Here is a 24,804-nt window from a genome sequence, read left to right as displayed (position 1 = left end):
TGATGTTTCTTTCTCCTTATGTAGCTGGTTGGGGCTGTGGATCTCTGTCAACCACGCTGTCACCTATGTATCTCATCAACAAACATTCTGGATAGATGGCCCAACTTCCTGAGGAACATCCAGGCTGCAGAGCTCTAGGTCTGAAGCCGGCTGTCACTCAGAGGTCACTTAAGAGTTAGATTAAGTCCTGTGCTATACAGAACCAAATGTCCGATCTGGCCCCAAGCCCCACCCTTTTCTTTTAGCTGCTCATTGAACCCAGGGCCTCAGACACATCAGAGGAGGGCTCCACCCCTGACTCACCCATACCTATCCATTCTGAAGTTAGCATGGGACAAAAACGAGGCACTACTTTTAGATGAATTTCTATTCCACTGTGATGAAATTCTAATTTCCCTATGGAAATAGAATGTTATAAATATGGTCACAATAAGCTGGTGGTCTAATAATCAACCTGTTTTCCTTGTTTCTTCAGTCTTTTCAGGTCCTCTGAGTTTATTACCAAGATCAACCTTGCACAGAGGTGAAAGTCTCAAAATGGAGCCCCCCAGACATGAATACAACTGACTCCATGATGGAAGTGCCATTCAGGCTGCAAAGCTCAGCACACAGACAGCACCACCTGCCAAAACTGAAACAAAGTCCTGATCCATCAAATCCCACAGTTTTGGGAAAGCCTATAAATGTAGTCACCTTGCTTTTGGGCTTCTGTAAGTTCTGCTTCTGGCTAACTGTTCTTCTTAATTGAAGTGTGTCAACCCAGGATATGGTGTTTGTGCTTAAAAGCTCACCCAGAGACAGGCTCAGTGCTATACCGGGACTCTGAACATCTAGGGTAGTCACTGGCTGGCTTTCTATCGGGTAAGCCCATGTCCAAACAGTCTTCTCTGCTGAGTACCACAGAGGAGTAAGAAATAAAACATACAGGTATTTTAAAGAAAGCTAGGAAGACATACTCAAAATACTAAATGTAGGGCAGTCATAAGAATGAAATAACTCTGTAGAAAAAGATTTAAAAAGAAACCAAGGAAAAGGAAAACAAAACTCATAGCCTCCAAATTGGTTGTGTGTGTTGGGGGTGGGGTGGGTGGGATTAGACAAATATAGGAAGGGGGATAACAAACAAAGAATGATGAAAAATACAGTAAAACATCCTCTAAAAGTATTGAAAAATCGGGGGGGGGGGTGGGGGCTCATATGATAAAAGAAAAAGAAAAGAAAGAAGAAAAAGGAGCTATTGGACCAGCTTCTTCCAGGATTTCAGACTGGAGAAGCCCCCTGTTAATAGTATGGAGTTGGTGAGAGTCTGCTGCTACTGAGTCTGTTTCAGGCAAGTGATGTCTGCCTGAGTGGTCTTTACAGCCCTCTCCCTTCCCCTCCCCCTCCCCCTCCCCCTCCCCCTCTCCCCCACTGTGTGTATCTGAGGCCTCTGCTGGCCTCACTTTGCATTCTGAGTCTCATGCTTCCAGGACTCCCCAAATTGTAGCTTCTGGGGCATTGTTTCAGCTTGAGGTTGTCTCTCATTTGCTCTGGTAGTGTGGGACAGGAAGCAAGCACAGTAGTGAGATCAGTGCAGATGTATGGGCTGCCCTTGTGCTTTTGAGGCTTCCTGTTTAACAATCCCCCTGCTTAAGAGAGGCCACTGTGATACCATGGTATCCTGTATACCTCTAAAACTTCAATGCCACACAGTAGTGAGTGACAAATAGGTTCCTCCAGAATTTGATTCACCCAGTGGCTTCAGGCTCAGTGCTATCCAATGCCAGGACAACTCTCAGTTGATTAGATCTATTCCAGCCATAGGCCATTGAGGACTTTCCTTATGTATATCACCCAGCTTGAGCCAACCTCCTGCTGCCTGCACCTCTGCTCATAGTGTGGCCCTCCTGTTCACGAAATTGCCATGCTGGGCTTTCCAGAGTGCTCCCTTCCTGAAGGTGTACACCTCAGGTCCCCAGGGTAGTTTAGTGGTTAGTAATAGATTCTGTTTCTGGAAGGCACCCAGCTGCACCCTCCAAGTCGATTATGCTATGTGGCAAAATGGGATTTGCCTCCTCTGTGACTCCATCTTATGAGGGAATCCCTCTTTAGCTGCAACTTACGACTGCATTTCAGACTGCTGAGGGCCACGGGCCACGTGCTTGTCTGGAAGGCAGCACTGCTTAGCCATTATCTGGCTTAGCCATTATCTGGTTTTGTGATCACCTCCCCTCCCCCACCAGGGAAGGCTTGGTAGGCGAAATCTGTGTTTGGCTTGCTTCTCTGTGTTTCTGTTTGTTCTCCTGGTTTTGCTTTACATCTTTCATGGATTTTTTAAGCTTTCTCTCAGTTTTCTCTTTCACAAAAATTTTCTTTCTTTTCTTCCTTTTTTTTATATTCTGACCCTTTTCTTCATGGACTCTCACTTCTAATACACCATGTTTTTAACTGAAAGAATTTTTCACACAATTATGTTCTGATCAGTTTCCCCTCCCCTCCTTTGTCCCCTCCCCAGCTCCCTACACCCCCCCATCCAACTTCACACCTTTTTCTCTTAAGAAAAAAAGACAAGAATAAAAATAAACTGACCGAGAGAGAGAGATAGAAAAAAAAACCAAACAATTTGAGTAACACACACACACACACACACACACACAATAAGAACACACAAAAAGGAAACCATGACATACAAGCTGAAGAATGATAAGGTAAAACTTGTTCAAACAAAGTAATATGACACAAAAAAAAACCTCCAGAACTGCCTGTGAGTTCTTTTTGTGTTGGCCATCTTCTTCTGGGCATGGGGCCTGCCCCTAAATGAGGTTGGTATACACAGTGAGACTCCCTTTGAGAAACAAGTTTTCCTTGGCAAGTAGCTGTTAATTGTAGATAGCTTCTCAGTTGGGGCTGAGAGCTCATGTCTTCCCCATCTCAACACAAGAGCCTGTCTGGAATGGATCTATGCAGGTCCTGTGCATGCTGACACAGTTACTGTGAGTTCACATGTGTGTCCGTCCTGTTGTGTCTGCTAGCCTCTGTTTTCTTGTGTCATCCATTCTCTCTGGCTCTTACAATCTTTCCACCTCCTCTTCGGTTTGACGAAGACATCCTATTTAGAGCCGAGTGTTCTAAGGTCTCTCACTTTCTGCATACTGTCTTCTTGTGGGTCTCTGTATGTTTTTCTGTCTTGCAGGAGGAAGCTTCTCTGGTGATGACTGAGTGAGGCACTAATCTGTGACTGTGGCAGAGTGTCCTTAGGAATAATTTGATTGCTATGTTCCTTTACCATAACAATAGTGTTTAGGTTTCCCCTAAGTCCATGGCCTATTTAGACTCGTATTCTTATCCACGTGAACAGTGTCAGGCATGGATTTCATGTCACAGAGTGGGCCTTAAACCCAGTCAGAGAGTGGTTAGTTACTACCACAATGTTTGTGTTACTACTAGATCAGTGTATCATGCAGGCAAGTCACCACTGAAGTTCGAAGGGTTTGTAGTAGTGTTGATATTTATCTTTCTGCTCTGGTAGTATGCAGAGTACCTTCCAGAACCATGCACTAGTCAGGAGGGGATAAAGCACTAGTTAGGCACCAGTTTAAATGCTCAGTGTTCAATGAGATATGTGTTGTCTTCAGCAATAGGGATGTATTAATCAGGGGTTTTAGGAAAATGTATGGATCAAGAACAGAACTTGGAGAAGGTTTATTAGAATGGCTTACAGGCTGTGGTCCAGCTAGTCCAACAATGGCTGTATAACAACAAAAGGCCCAAATATCCAGTAGTTGTTAGGTTCATAAGGCTGGATGTCTCATCTGGTGTTTAGTACACACCAGAATCCCAAAGGAGTAGGCTTTAATGCCAGTGACAAAATAGACTTGCCAGAGGAGGGGGAAGGGCAAAGAGAGCAATCTTCCTTTTTCTATGCTCTTTATATAGGCTGCCAGCAGATGGTATGGCCCAGATTAAAGGTGGATATTCCCACCTCAAAAGATCTGGTCTTTCCACTTCAAAGGATTTAACTAAGAAAAAAATCCCTCACACAGAGACCCAGCCACTTGACTTTTAGTTAATTCCAGATGTAGTCAAGTTGACAACCAAGAATATGCATCATAAAGGCCTTACCACCTGCTTGTGGAAAGCAACCTATACCCTTGACAACAGCCTGAGTTTGAGGGTTTCCATGGGGCCCCTTTGGCCAAATAGTCAATTAGATGTAACCTATTCCTGGGACTCCAAGGTTTTGCTTGGTAGCTAGATTTCTAGCTGGGGCTTTGTAACCTCCATTATTTGGTGATTTCATTTATATTTCTATCATATATGTATATATCTTAAGAAGGTTTTACTATAGTAGGTTTCCATATGACCACTCAAATGGCCCTTAGTGTTAGCTGCCCCTCACCTTACTCCTTCCATCTCCTCCCTCTTCCCTTCCCTCCGTATTTAATGCCCCTGTTCCAGGCTTCCTCCACTGCCTCTCCATAATTACATGTTATATTTTATTTCCCTTGAGAGATGCTCCCCCTTTCCCTAGCTTTTTACCCCATTCCTACCCTCTGTGGTTTAGATAACATGTTTAGCAAAGGCTTAAAAGCTAACATATGCATAGAAGAGACTTTTGACTTTTTAGGGTCTGGGTTCCTTCACGCAGGATGATTTTTGTTTCCAGATCTATCCATTTCCCCATGAATTTCATTTTTTTAACAGCTGTGTGATAGTCTATTGTATAAATGTACCACATTTTCATTATCCATTCATTTGTTGATGGGAGTCTAGTCTGTTTTAGATTACTGGCTATTAGAAGTAGTAGCAAAGAACATTGGTGAGCAAGTATCTCTGGGGTAGGATGAAGAGTCCTTTGGTTCATCCCCAAGAGTGGTATATCTGGATCCTGAGGTAGATCTATTCCCAGCTTCCTGAGGAACTACCACACTGATTTCCATAGTGGCTGTACAAGTTTTCCCTCCCACTAGCAATGAAGGAGTGTTTTCTTACCATCCCTGGCCACCATGAGCTTTCATTTGTCTTATTGATCTTGACTGGTGTAAGATGAAATATCAAAGTAGTTTTGATTTGCATTGATGTCCAGTTTTTCTACTATATATTTTTAGATATATTGGATGTGTAATTAGTAAAAATCTTTCCCCAATCTGTAGCCTGACACTTTGTTCCAACGATGATGCCCTCTGCCATACAGAAATGTTTCAGTTTCCTGAGGTCCTACTTGGTTATTAATTGTTGTTCTTAGTGCCTGTGCTATTGGTGTCTTGTTCAGAAAAGCTTTTCCTATGTCGTTCTCTGCTTTCTCTTATATCAGATTCAGGATACCAGGCCTTTTGTTGAAAAGTCCATTTGGAGTTGTTTTGTGCAGGGTGATAAATATTGATGTATTTGGATTCTTCTACATGCAGCCACCCAGTTTGATCAGCATCATTTCTTAAAGGTGCTCTCCCAACCCAGGTGTTTATTTCTGTCTTCTTTGTCAAAAAGAGGGTGTATAGATTATGGAGTTATTATCTGGGGCTTAAATTTATTTTCATTGGTTAGCACACCTGTTTTTATGCCAATATCATGTTGTTTTTATTAATGTAGCTCTATGGTACAATTTGAGATTAAAGTTGGTCAAAACTCCAGCAGTTATTATTATTCAGAATTGTTTTAGCTATCCTGTTTTGTTTTGTTTTGTTTTGTTTTGTTTTTTGTAATTCCATATGAACCAAGAATTGTCCTTTCAATTTCTGTGAAGAACTGTACTGGGATTTTGATAGGTATTGCATTGAGCCTGTCTATTGCTTTTGGTAGGCTGGCTGTTTTCAGTATGTAGATCCTACTGATCCATGAGCATGGAAGATCTTCCCATCTTCTGGTATTTCCTTCAATTTCTTTTCTCAATGTCTTGACTTTTTATTATACAAGTTTTTTACTTGCTAATTAGAGTTATTCCTAGATACCCCCCCCCTTTTTTTTAGGTGATTGTAAAGGTATTTTGTATTGTTTACTTGATTTCTTTCACAGTCTGTTTGCTGTTTGTGTATAGAGAGGCTACTGATTTTTGTATCCACCTACTTTGCTGGCAGTGTTTATCAGCTGTGGAAGTTTCTTGGTGGAGGCTTTAGGGTCATTTATATATACAATCATATTATCTGCAAATTAAGATGCTGTGGCTTCTTCCCTTACCTTTTGTGTCCCCTTGATTTCCCTCAGGTGTTTTCTTGCTTTAGGTAATACTTGGAGTACTATATTGAAACGCTAAAGAGAAAGTGAAAAGCCTTGTCTTAGTGATTTTAATAAAAATGCTTGAGTTTCTCTCCATTTAGGTTAATGTTGGCTATGGTTTGCTGTAAACTGCCTTTATTTTATTGAACTATGTCCTATGTCCCTAATCTCTCTGAGACTTTTATCAAAAAGGGATGCTGAATTTTGTCAAAGGTCCTTTCTGCGTCTAATGAGATGATCTTTTTTTTTTTTTTTTTTTTTTTTGGTCTTTCACTTTGTTTAGACAGTGAATTAATTTGAGCCACCCCTGCATTTCTGGATGAAGCCTACTTGATCATGGTGAATGATCTTTTTCATGTGTTCTTGGATTAGTTTGTAAGCATTTTAATGAGAATTTTTGTAGCCTTGCTCATAAGGAATAGTGGTCTGGAATTCTGGTTTTTTTTTTTTTTTTCACTGAGTCTTTGTGTGGTTTAGGTACCAGGATAATTGTGGCCTTGTAAAAAGAATTAGGCAATATTCTGTCAGTTTCCATTTTGTAGAATAATTTTAGAAATGTTGAAGTTAATCCTTTGAAATTCTAGTAGAATTTTTTTTTTTTCAGAATTTATCTTGCCCTGGGCTATTTTGGTTGGGGAGGGTGGCTTTTAATTGCTGCTTTTAATTTAACTGATCTTAATTTAGCTTTGATAGGTGATATATATCAAGGACTTCAGCCTTTTCTTTTGTGTTTTCCAGTTTAGTAGAGTGAATACAGGTTTTAAAACTATATCCTTACTATTATTTTAATTTCCTCAGTGTGTTGAGATGATCCTGTTTTATCCCTAATTTCATTATTCTGTATCTTCTCTATCTTTTAATTAATTTGGCTAAGGGTTTATGAATCTTACTGATTTTTTCAAAGAATCAACTCTTTGTTTCATTGATTCTTTGTATTTTTTTCTTTTTTTGGTTTGTTTGTTTTGTTGTTTGTTTCTATTTTATTGATTTCAACCCTGAGTTTGGTTAGCTCTTACTGTCTACTATTTTGGAGTATTATTTCTTCTTTTTTACTAGAGCTAACAGGTTTGTCAATGAGTTACTAATATGAGATCTCTCTATTTTTTATATAGGCATTTAGTGTTATGAACTTGCCTCTTAGAACCACCTTGCATTGTGCCTTATAAGTTTGGGTATGCTGTGTTTTGATTTTCATTCAGTTCTAAAAAAGGTTTTAATTTCATTCTTAACTTCTGTCCTGACATGACTGTTTCCCTGAGTTTGCATTCTTTTTGTTGTTGATATCCAGCTTTAATCCATGATAGACAGATAGGATGCGGGTGTTATTTCAATCTCTTTGTACCCATTGATGATTTGTGTCCAAGTATGTGGTCAATTTTGGAGGAAATTGAACTGCTGAGAAAATGGTATATTCCTTTGTGTTTGGGTGAAATGTCTTGTAAATATCCCTTAGGTCCACTTGGTTCATAATGTCAGCTACCAGCATTTCTGTTAAGCTTTGTCTGGATGACCTGTCTATTGGTGAGAGTGGGGTACTGGACTCTCCCATTATTAGTGTGTGAGGGTCAATTTGTGATTTAAGCTATAGTAATATTTCTTTTATGAACTTGATTGTCTTTTTGTTTGGTGAATAGACATTAGACATTAAGAATCACAATGTCTCTCTTGGAGGATTGTTTTCTTTTTTTGTATTATATATTTTTTTCATTTACATTTCAAATGCTATCCTGAAAGTCCCCTATACCCTCCCTCTTTCCTGCCCTGCTCCCCAACCCACCCACTCCCACTTCCTGGCACTGGCATTCCCCTATACTGGGGCATATAATCTTCGCAAGACCAATTGATGGCAGATTAGGTCATCCTCTGCTACATATGCAACTAGAGACACAAGTTCTGGGGGGTACGGGTTAGTTCATATTGTTGTTCCTCCTATGGGGTTGCAGAGTTGTCTCCCTTTGGGTTTTCTTTATTATTTCTACTTCCATTTTTAGATCTTGGATGGTTTTGTTCAATTCTATCACCTGTTTAGTTGTGTTTTCCTGTAATTCTTTAAGGGATTTTTGTGCTTCCTCTTTAAGTACTTCTACCTGTTTATCAGTGTTCTCCTTTATTTCTTCAAGTGAGTTATTAATGCCCTTCTTAAAATCCTCTACCAGCATCATGAGATATGATTTGAAATCTGAATCTTGCTTTTTGGGTGTGTTGGGGAATCCAGGACTCACTCTGGTGGGAGTACTGGGTTCTGATGATGCTGAATGGTCTTGGTTTCTGTTAATAAGATTCTTACATTTGCATTTTGCCATCTGGTTGTCTCTGGCTGGAGCTTGTTCCTCTTGTGATTCTGTTAGCCTCTGTCAGCACTCCTGGGAGTCCAACTGTCTTCTGAGTCCCAGTGGTCAGAGCTCTCTCTGCAGGCAAGCTCTCTTGTTGCAGGGAAGGTGCACAGAGGTCTAGAGCTCAGCTCTGCCTCCTGGCTGAAGATGAAGGCCCGAAGGGACCCTGTCCAAGAAGCTGTGTTGCTTCTGCGACCCACACGCTGTCCTGCACAGACTGGTCTCTGAGAGAGCCGGGATACAAGATGGTGACCTCACCTCAGAGGATTGTTTTCTTTGTTGAGTATGTAGTGTCCTTCCTTATCGCTTCTGTTTACATTTGGACTATCTGTTTTGTCAGATATTAAAGTGGCTACAATTGGCTTGTTTTTTAGGTATATTTTCTTAGGATCTCTTTTCCCATTCTTTTATCCTGAGATGATGTCTATCATTGATATAAGGTGTATTTCTTAGCTACATCAGAAGGATGGATCCTGCTTTCAAAAACAGTCCATTAGTTGGTGTCTTTTGGGGGTGGGAATTGAGACTGTTGAGAGTGCTCATGGAACAATGTTTATTGGTTTCTGTTATTTTTGTGTTACAGTGTGAGTTTCCCCCCTTATTTTGATTTGCTTGTCTAGGATTATTTTTTCTTGGTTTCTTGAGTGTAATTAACCTCTTCAGACTGAAAATTCAATTCTATATCTGGGTCCTTTCAGCAAAATCTTGCTAGTGTATGCAATGGTGTCAGCGTTTGGAAGCTGATCATGGGATGGATCTCTGGATATGGCAATCACTAGATGGTCCATCCTTTCGTCACACTTCCAAATTTTGTCTCTGTAACTCCCTCCATGGGTGTTTTGTTTCCTATTCTAAGAAGGGGCAAAGTGTCCACACTTTGGTCTTTGTTCTCTTGGGTTTAATGTTTTTTGCAAATTATATCTTATATCTTGGGTATCCTAAGTTTCTGGGCTAATATCCACTTATCAGTGAGTACATATTGTGAGAGTTCCTTTGTGATTGGGTTACCTCACTCAGGATGATGCCCTCCAGGTCCATCCATTTGGCTAGGAATTTCATAAATTCATTCTTTTTAATAGCTGAGTAGTACTCCATTGTGTAAATGTACCACATTTTCTGTATCCATTCCTCTGTTGAGAGGCATCTGGGTTCTTTCCAGCTTCTGGCTATTATAAATAAGGCTGCTATGAACATAGTGTAGCATGTGTCCTTCTTACTGGTTGGGGCATCTTCTGGATATATGCCCAGAGAGGTATTGCTGGATCTTCCAGTAGTACTATGTCCAATTTTCTGAGGAACCGCCAGACTGATTTCCAGAGTGGTTGTACAAGCTTGCAATCCTTGCCAGGGCCTAGCAAACACAGAAGTGGATGCTTACAGTCAGCTATTGAATGGACCACAGGGCCCCCAATGGAGGAACTAGAGAAAGCACCCAAGGAGCTAAAGGGAACTGCAACCCTATAGGTGGAACAACAATATGAACTAAGCAGTACCCCGGAGCTCTTGTCTCTAGCTGCATATGTATCAAAAGATGGCCTAGTTGGCCATCACTGCAAAGAGAGGCCCATTGGATTTGCAAACTTTATATGCCCCAGTACAGGGGAATGCCAGGGCCAAAAAGGGGGAGTGGGTGGGTAGGGGAGTGTGTGTGTGGGGGTAATGGGGACTTTTGGTATAGCATTGGAAATGTAAATGAGCTAAATACCTAATAAAAAATGGAAAAAAAATTCAATTCTAGTGCCTTGTATAGTGCTTGATTGATAAAGATAGATTCTGCTTAAGTTTGGTGTTATTGTGGAATGTTTTTCTTTCTCCATCTACTATGTTTGATAGTTTTGCTGGGTATAGTAGTCTGGGCTCACATCTGTGGTTTCTCAGGGTTTGGAGAACATCTTTCCAGCTCCTTCTGACTTTCTGAGTCTCCATTGAGAAGTGAGATATTATTCTAATGGGTCTAGGTCTGTTTTTTTTTGTTTTTGTTTTTGTTTTTTTTTCTGAGACAGTGTTTCTCTGTATAGCCCTGGCTGTCCTGGAACTCATTTTGTAGACCAGGCTGGCCTTGAACTCAGAAATCTGGCTGCCTCTGCCTCCCAAGTGCTGGGATTAAAGGTGTGCGCCACCACCTTTATAGGTCACTTGTTTACTTCTCTCTCTCTCTCTCTCTCTCTCTCTCTCTCTCTCTCTCTCTCTCTCTCTTTTTTTCTTCTATTCCTATTATTCATAGATTTGATCTTTTCATAGTGTCCCAGGTTTCCTGGATGTTTTATGCCAGATTATTTTAACATTTTCTTTGACTGAGCTATACATATCGTTTATCTTGCCTTCAACACCTGAGATACCTTCTTTCATCTCTTGTATTCTGTTGGTGAGGCTTGCCTGTTGGTGTGGATCCTGCCTGTGTTTGTAAATATTTCATTTCTGGTTTTCTTTCAGCTTGGGTTTTCTTTAGTGGTTTTATTCTACTTTCATGCCCTAAACTGTTTTCAGTACCTTATTCCATTGTTTGTTTCTTACAGATTTTATTAAGGTATTTATTCATATCCTCTTTAAGAGCTTTGAACATATTCATACTAGTTATTTTGAAGTTCTTGCTTCATGCTGTAGCTGTGGTGCATTTCTCAGTATGGTTCCTGAATAAAGATAAGAGCAGTTATCTTGTCTGTTAATGGCTGTGTTTTTGTGCTGGTCTAGGAATCTAAAGTTATGATGATTGAGATGATTCTAAATGTTGATATCTGGACGAGTGTTGTTGGGTATATTCTGTTCCTTGATTTCTTTTGACCTTTCTGGATCTTAGGAAAGTGTGGTAGCTATGGGTTGCCTGGTACAGAGTGCTTCTGCAGGTCTGTCAGCCGCACAGTTGTATGATTCTCTCTGTTATGACTATCTTGAAAGCTCCATCAGGGCAGACTACTTGCTGCTTGCTACACAAAGGTGCACAATTTATGTTCCTTGAACTCAGATATTCTTGAGACTTTGCTGTTTATTTAAACAAATTATGTCTTGGCAAAAATGTAGAAACATCAAGGATGGGATTTTTAATTTTGTGTTATTATTTTGACTAAGGTTATACTATATAATAGTAATAGTCTAATGATCATCACTAGCACAGAGGCTTTACTTATGGTGGGTTACATTCAGATAAAGCATCATCAGTTATGGCTATCATATGCCTCGAGGGCATTTACTATAGCCAACCTACCAAGCACTACAGCTTAGTAGCACTGATCATTGTAGTGTTGGTGATTCCCCTCTGCCTGGGCTGTGTGACTTATTGGTAGTGGTGGTTGCCTGGCATTATGACAGAAGGCCCTATTCACTGCTCAGCCTTTTGGTCAAGATCAAGTGTAGCAATGTCAATCACGTCTCACTAGCTGTGGAAAATGATCACAATTTAAAGGTGTGTGTGTGTTTGCAGATGCAGGTGTACAGGTCAGAGATCAACTTCAAATGTCATTCTGCAGGTGCTGTACACTTTGTTTTTGGAGACAGGCTTGTTCCCTGATCCTTGCCAGTCAGGGATCTTTAGGTTTCTACCAATGCTTACATTCCAAGCATACATCACCATATCTGGCTTTTTCCATGAGTGCCAGGGATCAGGATCATATCCTTGTGCTTGCAAAGAAAACGCTCTACTCATTGAGCTATCTCCTCAGCCCAAGGACATGTTCCTCTTCTTTCTTTATGTTTTCAAGGAGTTACTTTTATTTTATGTTCATTGCTGTTTTGCCTTCATGTATGTCTGTATGAGGGTGTCAGATCACTTGGATCTGGATTGTAGATGGTTGTCAGCTGTCATGTGGGTGCTGGGAATTGAACTTAGATCCTCTGGAAGAACAGCCAGTGCTCTTAACTGCTGAGACAACTCTTCAGATCTGTCCCTGAATACTTTCTTTTTTTTTTTAAACTCCAACAGACATTTAATGGTAAAATTCATTTGAGTTTCTGAGACATTAAATTATGGGGAAAAATTTTAAAGGTCAACGAAGACAAATAGTTCTTAACAGTGCATGCGTGGGTGGATGCTGTTTGTCTCCATAAGTGTGTTGCAGCTGGATGCACCATGTCTGCATCCTTCTTGTCTGTCTCCTCATCTCTACACTCTTTACCCTCCTCCCCTCTCCTTTTGTCCTTCTTTCTCACTGTGTGAACTGATTTGAACTTTTTCACTTAGACATGTATAGTGGTTATTCTGAGAATAAATGGCTACTTAAAAACTGAAAGGAGACATCAGGATAACATTGTGCTCAACCTAAGCTTAACCAGTGGTTTTCTGCCTCAAGTGTGGTTAAGTGTTTGTCAGCATCTGAGAAGGTTTGTATCATGTAAAGAGGAGTTAACCCTACATGACTACATGTATCTTTTTTTTCTTTTTGTTTTTATTATGTATTTTCCTCAATTACATTTCCAATGCTATCCCACAATTCCCCATACCCTCACTCCAACTCCCCTACCCACCCATTCTCACTTTTTGACCCTGGCGTTCCCCTGTACTGGGGCATATAAAGTTTGCAAGTCCAATGGGCCTCTCTTTCCAGTGATGGCTTATTAGGCCAACTTTTGCTACATATGCAGCTAGAGTCAAGAGCTCCGGGGTACTGATTAGTTCATAATGTTGTTGCACCTACAGGGTTGCAGATCTCTTTAGCTCCTTGGTTACCTTCTCTAGCTCCTCCATTGGGGGCCCTGTGGTCCATCCAATAGCTGACTGTGAGCATCCAGTTATGTGTTTGCTAGGCCCCGGCCTAGTCTCACAAGAGACAGCTATATCAGGGTCCTTTCAGCAAAATCTTGCTAGTGTATGCAATGGTGTCATTGTTTGGAGGCTAATTATGGGATGGATCCCTGGATATGGCAGTCTTTAGATGGTCCATCCTTTTGTCTCAGCTCCAAACTTTGTCTGTGTAACTCCTTCCATGGGTGATTGTTTCCAATTCTAAGAAGGGGCAAGTGTCCACACTTTGGTCTTCGTTCTTCTTCAGTTTCATGTGTTTTACAAATTGTCTTATATCTCAGGTATACTAAGTTTCTGGGCTAACATCCACTTATCAGTAAGTACATATCATTTGAGTTCTTTTGTGATTGTGTTACCTCACTCAGGATGATGCCCTCCAGGTCCAACCATTTGCCTAGGAATTTCATAAATTCATTCTTTTTAATAGCTGAGTAGTACTCCATTGTGTAAATGTACCACATTTTTAGTATCCATTCCTCTGTTGAGGGGCATCTGGGTTCTTTCCAGCTTCTGGCTATTATAAATAAGGCTGCTATGAACATAGTGTAGCATGTGTCCTTCTTACCAGTTGGGGCATCTTCTGGATATATGCCCAGGAGAGGTATTGTGGGATCCTCCGGTAGTACTATGTCCAATTTTCTGAGGAACCGCCAGACTGATTTCCAGAGTGGTTGTACAAGCTTGCAATCCCATCAGCAATGAAGGAGTGTTCCTCATTCTCCGCATCCTCGCCATCATCTGCTGTCACCTGAATTTTTGACTTAGCCATTCTGACTGGTGTGAGATGGAATCTCAGGGTTGTTTTGATTTGGATTTCTCTGATGATTAAGGATGCTGAGCATTTTTCAGGTGCTTCTCAGCCATTCAGTATTCCTCAGGTGAGAATTCTTTGTTTAGCTCTGAGCCCCACTTTTTAATGGGGTTATTTGATTTTCTGGAGTTCACCTTCTTGAGTTCTTTATATATACTGGATATTAGTTCCCTATCTGATTTAGGATAGGTAAAGATCCTTTCCCAATCTGTTGGTGGCCTTTTTGTCTTATTGACAGTGTCTTTTGCCTCGCAGAAGCTTTGCAGTTTCATGAGGTCCCATTTGTCAATTCTCGATCTTACAGCACAAGCCATTGCTGTTCTGTTCAGGAATTTTTCCCCTGTGCCCATATCTTCAAGGCTTTTCCCCACTTTCTCCTCTATAAGTTTCAGTGTCTCTGGTTTTATGTGGAGTTCCTTGATCCACTTATATTTGACCTTAGTATAAGGAGATAGGAATGGATCAATTCACATTCTTCTACATGATAACTGCCAGTTGTGCCAGCACTATTTGTTGAAAATGCTGTCTTTCTTCCACTGGATGGCTTTAGCTCCCTTGTCGAAGATCAAGTGATCATAGGTGTGTGGGTTCATTTCTGGGTCTTCAATTCTGTTCCATTGGTCTACTTGTCTGTCAGTATACCAGTACCGTGCATTTTTTATCACAATTGCTCTGTAGTAAAGCTTTAGGTCAGGCATGGTGATTCCACCGGTGGTTCTTTTATCCTTGAGGAGAGTTTTTGCTATCCTAGGATTTTTGTTATTCCAGATGAATTTGCAGATTGCTTTTTCTAATTTGTTGAAGAATTGAGTTGGAATTTTGATGGGGATTGCATTGAATCTGTAGATTGCTTTTGGCAAGATAGCCATTTTTACAATGTTGATCCTGCCAATCCATGAGCATGGGAGATCTTTCCATCTTTTGAGATCTTCTTTAATTTCTTTCTTCAGAGACTTGACGTTCTTATCATACAGATCTTTCACTTCCTTACTTAGAGTCACGCCAAGATATTTTATATTATTTGTGACTATTGAGAAGGGTGTTGTTTCCCTAATTTCGTTCTCAGACTGTTTATTCTTTGTGTAGAGAAAGGCCATTGACTTGTTTGAGCTAATTTTATATCCAGCTACTTCACCGAAGCTGTTTATCAGGTTTAGGAGTTCTCTGGTGGAATTTTTAGGGTCACTTATATATACTATCATATCATCTGCAAAAAGTGATATTTTGACTTCAACTTTTCCAATTTGTATCCCCTTGATCTCCTTTTGTTGTCGAATTGCTCTGGCTAGAATTTCAGGTACTATGTTGAAGAGGTAGGGAGAAAGTGGGCAGACTTGTCTAGTCCCTGATTTTAGTGGGATTGCTTCCAGCTTCTCACCATTTACTTTGATGTTGGCTACTGGTTTTCTATAGATTGCTTTTATTATGTTTAGGTATGGGCCTTGAATTCCTGATCTTTCCAAGACCTTTATCATGAATGGGTGTTGGATCTTGTCAAATGCTTTCTCCCCATCTAACGAGATGATCATGTGGTTTTTGTCTTTGTTTTGTTTATATAATGGATTATGGTGATGGATTTCCGTACATTAAACCATCCCTGAATCCCTGGAATAAAACCTACTTGGTCATGATGGATGATTGCTTTAATGTTTTCTTGGGTTCGGTTAGCGAGAATTTTATTGAGTATTTTTGCATCGATATTCATAAGGGAAATTGGTCTGAAGATCTCTATCTTTGTTGGATCTTTCTGTGGTTTAGGTATCAGAGTAATTGTAGCTTCATAGAATGAGTTGGGTAGAGTACCTTCTTCTTCTATTTTGTGGAATAGTTTGTGCAGAACTGGAATTAGATCTTCTTTGAAGGTCTGATAGAACTCTGCACTAAACCCATCTGGTCCTGGGCTTTTTTTTGGCTGGGAGACTATTAATGACTGCTTCTATTTCTTTAGGGGATATGGGACTGTTTAGATCATTAACTTGATCCTGATTTAACTTTGGTACCTGGTATCTGTCTAGAAATTTGTCCATTTAGTCCAGGTTTTCCAGTTTTGTTGAGTATAGCCTTTTGTAGAAGGATCTGATGGTGTTTTGGATTTCTTCAGGATCTGTTGTTATGTCTCCCTTTTCATTTCTGATTTTGTTAATTAGGATGCTTTCCCTGTACCCTTTAGTGAGTCTAGCTAAGGGTTTATCTATCTTGTTGATTTTCTCAAAGAACCAACTCCTCATTTGGTTAATTCATTGAATAGTTCTTCTTGTTTCCACTTGGTTGATTTCACCCCTGAGTTTCATTATTTCCTGCCATCTACTCCTCTTGGGTGAATTTTCTTCCTTTTTTTCTGGAGCATTTAGATGTGTTGTCAAGCTGCTAGTGTGTGCTCTCTCCAGTTTCTTTATGGAGGCACTCAGAGCTATGAGCTTCCTTCTTAGAAATGCTTTCATTGTGTCCCATAGGTTTGGGTACGTTGTGGCTTCATTTTCATTAAACTCTAAAAAGTCTTTAATTTCTTTCTTTATTACTTCCTTGACCAAGGTATCATTGAGAAGAGTGTTGTTCAGTTTCCACGTGAATGTTGGCTTTCTATTATTTATGTTGTTATTGAAGATCAGCCTTAGTCCATAGTGATCTGATAGGATGAATGGGAAAATTTCAATATTTTTGTATCTGTTGAGGCCAGTTTTGAGACCAATTATATATTCATTTTGGAGAAGGTCCCGTGAGGTGCTGAGAAGAAGGTATATCCTTTTGTTTTAGGATAAAATGTTCTGTAGATATTTGTTAAGTCCATTTGTTTCATAACTTCTGTTAGTTTCACTGTGTCCCTGTTTAGTTTCTGTTTCCACGATCTGTCCATTGAAGAAAGTGGTGTGTTGAAGTCTCCCACTATTATTGTGTGAGGTGCAATGTGTACTTTGATCTTTACTAAAGTGTCTTTAATGAATGTGGCTGCCCTTGCTTTTGGTTCATAGATATTCAGAATTGAGAGTTCCTCTTGGAGGAATTTACCTTTGATGAGTATGAAGTGTCCCTTCTTGTCTTTTTTGATAACTTTGGGTTGGAAGTCGATGTTATTCGATATTAGAATGGCTACTCCAGCTTGTTTCTTCAGACCATTTGCTTGGAAAATTGTTTTCCAGCCTTTCACTCTGAGGTAGTGTCTATCTTTTTCCCTGAGATGGGTTTCCTGTAAGCAGCAGAATGTTGGGTCCTGTTTGTGTAGCCAGGGTGTTAGTCTATGTCTTTTTATTGGGGAATTGAGTCCATTGATATTAAGAGATATTTAGGAAAAGTAATTGTTGCTTCCTGTTATTTTTGTTATTAAAGTTGGGATTCTGTTCTTGCGGCTGTCTTCTTTTAGGTTTGTTGAAGGATTACTTTCTTGCTTTTTCTAGGGCATGATTTCCGTCCTTCTATTAGTTTTTTTTCTGTTATTATCCTTTGAAGGGCTGGATTTGTGGAAAGATAATGTGTGAATTTGGTTTTGTCGTGGAATACTTTGGTTTCTCCATCTATGGTAATTGAGAGTTTGGCCGGGTATAGTAGCCTGGGCTGGAATTTGTGTTCTCTTAGTGTCTGTATAACATCTGTCCAGGCTCTTCTGGCTTTCATAGTCTCTGGTGAAAAGTCTGGTGTAATTCTGATAGGCCTGCCTTTATATGTTACTTGACCTTTCTCCCTTACTGCTTTTAATATTCTCTCTTTATTTAGTGCATTTGTTGTTCTGATTATTATGTGTCGGGAGGAATGTCTTTTCTGGTCCAGTCTATTTGGAGTTCTGTAGGCTTCTTGTATGTTCATGGGCATGTCATTTTTTAGGTTTGGGAAGTTTTCTTCTATAATTTTGTTGAAGATATTTGCTGGCCCTTTAAGTTGAAAACCTTCATTCTCATCAACTCCTATTATCCGTAGGTTTGATCTTCTCATTGTGCCCTGGATTTCCTGGATGTTTTGAGTTAGGATCTTTTTCATTTTGCCGTTTCTTTGATTGTTGTGCCGATGTTCTCTATGGAATCTTCTGCACCTGAGATTCTCTCTTCCAACTCTTGCATTTTGTTGCTGATGCTCGCATCTATGGTTCCAGATTTCTTTCCTAGGGTTTCTATCTCTAATGTTGCCTCACTTTGGGTTTTCTTCATTGTCTCTACTTCCCTTTTTATGTCTTGAATGGTTTTATTCAGTTCCATCACCTGTTTGGTCGTGTTTTCCTGCAATTCTTTAAGGAATTTTTGTATTTTTTTTTTAAGGTCTTCTACCTGTTTAGCTGTGTTCTCCTGTATTTCTTTAAGTGAATTTTTAAAGTCCTTCTTGATGTCCTCTACCATCATCATGAGATATGCTTTTAAATCCGGGTCTTGCTTTTCAGGTGTGTTGGGGTGCCCAGGACTAGGTGGGGTGGGAGTGCTGCGTTCTGATGATGGTGAGTGGTCTTGATTTCTGTTAGTAGGATTCTTACGTTTGCCTTTCACCATCTGGTAATCTCTGAAGCTAGTTGTTATAGTTGTCTCTGGTTAGAGCTTGTTCCTCAGGTGACTCTGTTAGCCTCTATCAGCAGACCTGGGAGACTAGCTCTTTCCTTAGCTTCAGTGGTCAGAGTATTCTCTGCAGGAAAGCTCTCTTCTTGCAGGGAAGGTGCCCAGATATCTGGTGTTTGAACCTGCCTCCTGGCAGAGGTTGTGTTCCACTCACCAGAGGTCTTAAGATCCCGTGGAGGGTCCTGTGAGGACCTTGGGGGTGTCCGGAAACTCCTCGCGCAAGCAACCCTGGTGCTGGAGTGGACCAGAAGGGACTTGTGCCCCTGATCAGGCCGGGTTATCTGTTTCCCTAGTTAATGCAGTTTGAGGTCCCGCGTGATTGGATTGGAGCAGGCGCTGTGTTCCACTCACCAGAGGTCTTAGGATCCCGAGGATCCTTGTGGGTTTCCGGAGACTCCGCGGGCAAGGCACCCCGGTGCTGGAGTGGACTGGAAGGGCCCTGAATACTTTCTAATAAAGTGTTTTGTTGATACTTCATGTCCATGTGTTCTTCAAGTATCTTTCCAATTGTAATTATATTTTAACTTTGAAAGTTACTTCAGAGAAACCAGAGTCTTTCATAGAGTTTGGCCCTTCATTTTTAATGTGTTCTGTTTCTTGATTCTTCAAATGCCATCACCTGCTCTTGGGTCTTTGATGATGACCAGAATGCTTTCTGAATTTTGGTGCACAGAGTTTTAAGTCATTAAGAAACGATGACATTTCAGAAGTATTGCAGAGGGACCCAGAAGAGACTGTTTGTTGCCAGAGTTGCGTAGAAAAGTGAATATGTTGCAAGAATCTGAGCTTTGCCAGAGCTGCACAGTCTGCTGCTCAATGAATTGACTGTATTTGTAGCAGTTCAAACACCCCAGCTTCTTTCCTGAAGCACAGAACTGGCCCGAGACAACCATTTGTTCCAGTTTTCTAGGTTGCATGCTGTTTAACAATGTGGGGCATTTGAAGTGAGTTGGCACATGCCACTCAATACTGTTATTTGTTTAAGAGATGGCATGTGGCCACAGTGAAGTCTTACCAAGGAAGGCTGGCTCCACCAATGCTTGCATGGCACAGAGGATGACATATACTCTCAGGAGAATCTCCACTGTCCCAGATCAGTCACTCTGGCTTGGGGTTTTGAGCATATAAAAACACTTGAGCCTACATAGTGCAAATCCAGTTCTTTGGAGCAGACTCCCATCAGCTAAGACATTGAGATTGATGTAGAAATCAAAGTAACTTACTTTGTGATGAAATCCTAACAATCCTTTTGGCTGAGATTCTGGTCATTACAGCACATAATTTCTCCCAGCAGCTTCCCCAAGGGACTGAACATTGTAGCTTGGAGTTTCCCCAGTGACTCTGGCTCAGAGCAAATGAAGTGAGTGATCTAATAGAGATAGTTTCAGTGTGTACTGTGTCTATGGGCTCTGCTGCGAGAGACCCACACCTTTTGAGGTCTTTAGTCTGTCTGATGTTGGCACGAACTTCAAATTCAACCAACTTGGTTCTGACTGGATCCAACAATGTGGATCAGACTACCTGCTTCCTTATTGTAGCCATGTGCTCTTCATGGTCTTCCTGAAGCAGCTCCCAGGCCCCTTAACTGGCATCTTAGGTGTTTCTGAAACCATGCCAACAGCTTCTTGCAGGAACCAGACAATTAGGCTCCTGGCCCAGGTGCAGACTCAAGGGTTTAACTCTTCAAGGTCTTGCGTATGTGTGGGTTGTCCCTTCATGTCAGCTCTAACTGTATGTAGCTCAGAGAAAACTAGGTGTTGTGCTTTGAATGCAAAATGTTCCTAAAGGCTTGTGTGTTTGAGCATTTTCTCTCCAGCTGATGGTGCTGTTTGGGAAAGTTGTAGAACCTTTAGGAGGAAGTGGGTCACTAGGGCAGGCCTTAAGGATTTATAGCCCAGCCCCATTTCCTGTTTGTCCTCTGGTGTCAGACAACCTTCTGATGCATCATGACAAGCCCAGCTGTTGCCTCTGCTGCCATGCCCTTCTGACCCTGCCCTTGGACATACGTCCCTGGAGCTATAAGCCCTAGCCAACCCAGCCCCCCACCTTAAATTCCTTTTTTGTTGGTATTTGGCCACAGCAATGATAAAAGCAACTAATAAGATGGGTATGGGTCTCTCTGAGCACCTCCTAAAGCTTTTCACTCCCATCACTTCTCCGCTTGGGGTTTTTCTGATTCAGACTTGGCCTGCATCTTTTTTTTTTTTTTTTTTTTCTTGGCCAGTGTTTTGCAAACCTGAGGACCATTTCTTCCTTTGGTAGAGTTCCACGTGAGGTTTCCTGAGCAGAAGCAAAGGACTGGGACCCATCTGTGTGCTTGGCCAGCTCCTGCTGCTGCAGCACTGCTGAGTCCCTGTAGGGTTCCAGATGCAGTGCTTCTGCCTCTCGGGCCACCCTGGTTGTCCCCTTGCCTGGGCCTGGCGCTGGCCCCATGCCTGGCTCATCAGCTCTGCCAGCTGCTGTATGATTGATGACACTCCAGAGCGCATTAGCAGTTTGGTCATGTCTAGGACACTCCTGATTAAATCATTATATAAAATATGCCTGAGGATATAATGTAGCTCTTAAAGGGAAAAGTTAAATACTCTAAAATACTTACCTTAAAAGAACCCTTTTCAGACTATGTCACAACACTTATCATAGTGATTTAGAATAATGAACAAGATAAACAAATAGGAAAAGTCAAAATAGTAGAAGTAGCTTTTCAGCATAATGATAACAAATGTAGCTAATTGTGCATAAATTTTTATGCCCTCAACAATGTCATTTTTTGTCATCAGAACTTGGTTATAGCAGAGCTTCTGGGCGGCGCCATCTTCAGCTCCAGATAGCCGGCCACCTTCCTGGTGAGAGCACGGGGGTCTGCCAGGCCTGAGAGGTTTGTGGCACAGGCGCAGGCGGGAGCCTTCTTGGCTCTGGGACTCCGCGGAGGGCAGGCTGCACGGGTGACCGTGTGGAATACAGAGTGCCAGCCGTTTCTGGGACGGGCGAGAGTCGCAGAGCTTCTGGGCGGCGCCATCTTCAGCTCCAGACAGCCGGCCACCTTCCTGGTGAGAGCACGGGAGTCTGCCCGGCCTGAGAGGTTTGTGGCACAGGCGCCGGCGGGAGCCTTCTTGGCTCCGGGACTCCGCGGAGGGCAGGCTGCACGGGTGACCGTGTGGAATACAGAGTGCCAGCCGTTTCTGGGACGGGCGAGAGTCGCAGAGCTTCTGGGCGGCACCATCTTCAGCTCCAGATAGCCGGCCACCTTCCTAGTGAGAGCACGGGGGTCTGCCAGGCCTGAGAGGTTTGTGGCACAGGCGCCGGCGGGAGCCTTCTTGGCTCCGGGACTCCGCGGAGGGCAGGCTGCACGGGTGACCGTGTGGAATACAGAGTGCCAGCCGTTTCTGGGACGGGCGAGAGTCGCAGAGCTTCTGGGCGGCGCCATCTTCAGCTCCAGACAGCCGGCCACCTTCCTGGTGAGAGTGAAAGACCCTCGAGGGAAGACCCTCACTCAGACACTCAAGTCCCGGGACAGCCGCGTACCCAAGAAGACACTGAGACCATACATAAAATGTAGAAGGCAAGATTTAATAAGGCAGCAACATGAAAGCACACAGACCAGAGCTCTGGGGTCGAAATAAAGCAGCAACATGGAAGCACACAGAGCTCTGGGGTCGAAACTCATACACCTTAGCACAGGGTAGAGGAGTCTCGACGACCAGCCAAAATTTTTCACAGGCTTATATAGTAAAACTCAAAGGGGGAGAACTGGGCAGGGAAAGTACAAGTTTACATCACTAGGGAATTCTGCCAAGGGACAAGGGGTTCTGCCAAAGGATTCTACGTAACTAAGGAGTCATGTCCTATCAAGGAACCTACGTAACTAAGGAGTCATGTCCTATCATTTGGCAATGTACCCGGTTCATTTTGAGGTTGTTTCAGGAGGCCTTTATCTCAAAAATGTTCTTGGAACAGTTTTTTCGAACTTTAGGGTGAGGAGTTTTGGGGTGAAAAGTTTAGGAGTGTTCCGAGAACAATCTCTAGATGGGAGGGGGTGGGCTCCGAGGTAAAAAATTCATGTTTTCACAAGAGGCCAGTAATTTTCTATTCTTCATTCCCCACTTCTTCTTGTAAGTAATTCTAATCTTAGAATTTCAGAAGTCTATATCTCTATGTGGAGAATACTGCATTTACTCTATCTTTAACATGGGAACAGAAACAGAATAAGGCAGATTAGTAAACAGAACTAGGCAGGGACCCTTTTAGTGAGGCTTGAGGGTCTCAGCATGACGCAGGTGTATGTAGATCAGATCTCTGGCTGGAACTGGTAAGATGTCCTTGGGGTACCCAGCTCGTTCACTGTAGCCAGTTGTGACCAGACTTTTTTCTGCACCACCTGTAAGCCTTATAACTTAGTATACAGATCATTATTATAACAACATAGGTTTAAACACATTATTTAAGACAGTGATGGGCATAGGAGCCCCATAAAGGATCTTAAAAAGAGTAAAACCGAATCAAGAGGGAGTATTTTCAGTTTTAAATAGGGCAAGGGGAAGGGGCACCAAGTAAGTCTGTGCCAGTCTCCAGGATTAATTTTGTCAAAGTCTGTTTAGAGTTTTATTCAGTATTTTTATCTGTCCTGAGTTCTGAGGTCTGTACACATAATACAATTTTTATTTGACCTCTAAATACTTGGCCACACCCTGACTTACCTGGGCAACAAAGGCAGGACCATTATCTGACACTATTGCTTTTGGCACTCCGAACCTTGGAAAATTTTTAATAATCTTCTTGATGACTATCTGAGTAGTCTCAGTTTTATAAGGAAAAGCTTTTATCTATCTTGAGAACGTTCACAAAAACCAGAAGGTATTCATACACATATTTTTTCAGTAAAGTCTATTTTTCAGTAGATGTCTTCTCATGAGAGGACTAGTTTTCTTTCTTCAGTTTTTACTATTTTATACAGGGTTTCTTTTACCAGTCTTAATTTGTCTATAACTTGATAGTCTTCAGACTGTCAGGATCATTGCTCTTTAGGATGCCTGGGCGGTTAGATTTGCCATCTGATTTCTTTTTAGCCACAGCATCTTAGGTCTTTCTCTGCAGATGTCAACAGCTCTCTTTGTCTGTATATATAGAGCTTGTATTAAAGCCACAAGTTTAGCTTTCTGGGCTGAAGTCCCTTTAGGGAGGCTGCTGGCCTAGATCACTTGCTTTCTGTCCACCACTGCACTGCTGTCCCCGCCTTCCGCTTACCCTCAACCTCCAGGCTACTGCCATCCGTGTACCAGCTCAAACTCTCAGGCCAAGGCTGATCTGATCCTTCAGATCATTTCGAGTATGAGTTCCTTCTGCCAGAATGTCAGCACAATGATGAGTAGGTGAAGTCTCAGGCAGTAGTGAGATCGAGGATAGCAGGGGGAGCGAAGGTCACTCGTTCAGTCAACAAAAAGCTCTGACAATGTGTCCATCGGTCAGGGGAACAGTTGGATAATGCTTTTAAGAGCGTTAGTCAGCCATCGGTCATGGGGGCTGAACCACACTTTCTAGGACATGTGCCAAGTTTTGTCTCAGAGTCAATTTATCTGCGTCCTTGACCAGAAGCCACTATGTGCAGACAAGCAGGCCATCCTACAACCACCAGGTCTAATTTTTTACAAGTATGCCACAGGTCTTTTCCAGGGTCCCAATCTCTGAGTAAGAACTTCTTTTGGCAATACCTTTGTTCTCAGTCACATCTAGGAGTCCCAAAGCTGGGGATAACATTAGGGCAGTCTCAATAGCATCCAAGGCCATGTAAGATTGTTCTTTATTTTTTATATACGAAGGGCTGTTTATCTCTTTAACTCAGCAAAACTGGAATTCACAATCTGCAAAAGCCCGCAGTGCCCAGGAACTTTTTAGCTTGTTTTGCACTGGTCAGTGGAGGAGTATGAAACACAGTCTCTTTTTTAGCTGCTTCAACAGGTAGGCCACCGGACTCTTTTAAGGACTCAGCTTCTGTGTTAGCACCCCTTTTGTTATCTCTTTACTTTTAGCCACGAACAGGTGAAGGGTTTGGTCATGAGGGGGGCTCCTCTTCTTTTTGTTGGGGCAGTCTCTCACCCAGTGCTCATTTTCTTTACAGTATACACGTTGATCTTTAGCCAAAAGCTTTTTTTTGTTGCCAGGTACTATCTAAGTTTTCTAGTTTTCCTGACTTTTGTGGCCAAC

General features: G+C 41.8%; 1 long non-coding RNA gene across 1 annotated transcript in view; it reads left to right on the top strand.

The window, feature by feature from the left end:
• Positions 1 to 468: 468 nt before the first annotated feature.
• Gm42252 overlaps positions 469 to 24,804 on the top strand; it is a 44,784-nt gene continuing 20,448 nt past the window's right edge. Inside the window, exon 1 of the long non-coding RNA XR_881096.1 lies at positions 469 to 710. This is a non-coding gene — a long non-coding RNA (predicted gene, 42252). The remainder of the gene's footprint in view (positions 711 to 24,804) is intronic.

Source organism: Mus musculus, chromosome 4, assembly GCF_000001635.26.
Source record: "Mus musculus strain C57BL/6J chromosome 4, GRCm38.p6 C57BL/6J".
Lineage (NCBI taxonomy): Eukaryota > Metazoa > Chordata > Mammalia > Rodentia > Muridae > Mus > Mus musculus.
The sequence above is the reverse complement of the archived record's forward strand: the minus strand, read 5'-3'. Positions and strand labels throughout refer to the sequence as shown.